This window comes from Littorina saxatilis, linkage group LG12 (assembly GCF_037325665.1).
Source record: "Littorina saxatilis isolate snail1 linkage group LG12, US_GU_Lsax_2.0, whole genome shotgun sequence".
NCBI classification, from domain to species: domain Eukaryota; kingdom Metazoa; phylum Mollusca; class Gastropoda; order Littorinimorpha; family Littorinidae; genus Littorina; species Littorina saxatilis.
This window is the reverse complement of record NC_090256.1, coordinates 32359178-32361677: the sequence shown is the minus strand read 5'-3', so window position 1 is coordinate 32361677 and position 2500 is coordinate 32359178.

Sequence of the window (2500 nt, the reverse complement as noted above, 5' to 3'; positions counted from 1 at the left end):
CGTGGGTTTGGCTTGAGGTCACGTGAGTTTATGAAAACACACGTGCTTAGCGAACACTTCCAATGATCAGCAAGCCATCCGTGGCGATTCGTGGCTCCGATGATTATATTTTCAAAAGAAAATGGTATATATATATCTAGCGCACGCCGCATAGCATACACATCACAGTCAGTCGCTCGTCCCGATCGCATGGTAGAGCTGATTGGAAGTGTAGATTACATCCCGGATGTTGTGAAAAATCTGACTGCAGTACAGGGGCTCCTACTCCTCCAGACCGCCGAAAATCCCGACATAGTTATTTCCGGAAAACGTCTATTGGTTTTGCAGATTGGCATCGGTGTCAACAATCAGTTTACCTAAACAAATATCCTTACCCGAATGAAGCAGCCATGCTGTTGACTGTTGGTAGTTGCTCTTATCCCTTAGATATATCTGATCAGATCTATGGTGGTTGACTGTTGGTAGTTGCTCTTATCCCTTAGATATATCTGATCAGATCTATGGTAGTTGACTGTTGGTAGTTGCTCTTATCCCTTAGATATATCTGATCAGATCTATGGTGGTTGTGAATGTGATCGCTTACAAGAGAAGGATTGTAACTTTAAAAGCCCATGTCTTCGAATCCCGGTGTAACCCGAATTTTTTACTCCACGAAAAATTTACTCCGGAGTAAACATTTCGTACCAAATTCTTACTCCGAGTACACTTTTCGTACGAGAAAAGAACTCCCCAAGGCACGAAAAAATTACTCCCTCCACAAAATTTTTACTCCCCATTTTTTTTACTTCCAGTAAAAATCTCGTACGCAAAAATGGGATGCGGGCGAAGGGATAATGCCAGTAAGTGATCTCGCGCAAACGAATGTCGCGGTACCCTCCTTCCACTACTTCCACCACCAAGACTAACAGGGGACAAGGGAGTAAACATTTCGTACACCTGGCATGGGAAGTTAAATTGCTCGTGTTGGGGTGAAGTAATTTATTCGTTATTTATTCGTCAGGGGAATAACATTTTTGTACGAAATGTTTACTCGGAACTCACCTGTCTTGGGGAGTAATTTTCTCGTGTAATGGGGGAGTGCTTTTTTCGTAAAGGGAGTAACTTTTTCGTAGGAAATGTTTACTCCGGAGTAAAAAATCTCGTGGGAGTAATTTTCTCGTGTTACACCGGCCCCGCCTTGTGGGTTGACGGTGGAGATTTTTGTCCGATCTCTCAGGTCAACTTATGTGCAAACCTGCTAGTGCCTTATTGCCCTTCGTGTGTACCCGCAAGCACAAGACCTAGTGCGCACAGAACAGACCCTGTAGTCCATATCAGAGTTCGGTGGGTTATAGAAACACGAAAATACCAAGCATGCATCCTCCGAAAGCGGCGTATGGCTACCTACTTGGCGGGGTAAAAACGGTCATTCACGTAAAAAAAAACCCACTCGTGCAGAACATTAGTGAACGTGGGAGTTTCAGACCATGAACGAAGAAGAAGAAGAAGTAGAAACGAACACACACACACACACACACACACACACACACACACACACACACACACACACACACACACACACACACACACACGTGCACACACACACACACACACACACACACACACACACACACACACACACACACACACACACACACACACACACACACACAGCCATTCAGCGAAAATTTAAAGCAGAGCAATCGACAATTAGTTCATTTTAGGAGCCTGGGCCGGGGTCTAGTTGGGTAGGTATGGGGTTTGAAGAGGGTGCGAGTGCGCGTTTAAATCACAAATGGTCAATCTTTCGAACGTAATATTTTGAAATTCAACAACAAATAGACTGCCAACGTTCCAAAATTCAGAATAAAAAAACAAGCAAGGTGTGTTATAGGAATAACAAACGATACATCAGTCACTGATCTTCGACCCAGCAGTCTTTTTTAGTGAACACTTACAATACAGAAAATAAACTTATCTGACAATTTGATCAGAAGCTCGTTCGGAAGACACAAGCGAGACTGAGACAAAAAGCTATTTAAAAAAAAATAATAGGGGTTTAGTTACACTTTAAGGTTTGCCATCTAATCATATCATCAGCCTCCCTGGGGTATGTCAAATAATAATAATAATAATAAAGATAGCTTATATAGCGCCGCTTCACAAATTTAACTATGCTCTTAGCGCTGTACATCGAGATATAACAATTTCAATAATATAAATACAAAGATGATATTATAATAATACACATTTACAAATATCACTCACGTGCATACATTCTCGTGCACACCACGCGCATACACACTCCCACTCATTAACAAGTGCTTCCATCCCCCTGCCACTGAGATGTTCATATTCCCCCTTGACAAGCTCACACCATGTCCGTCTCCTCTCTGGACCGTACATACACTCAGCAAGAAAAAGAAAAACTAAATGCAAATTTCATACAGAACCCTATAGCTCAATCAAAGCTGAAGCAACTATACAAAAAAGACACATTCAAACAACAAATCTAACTTCA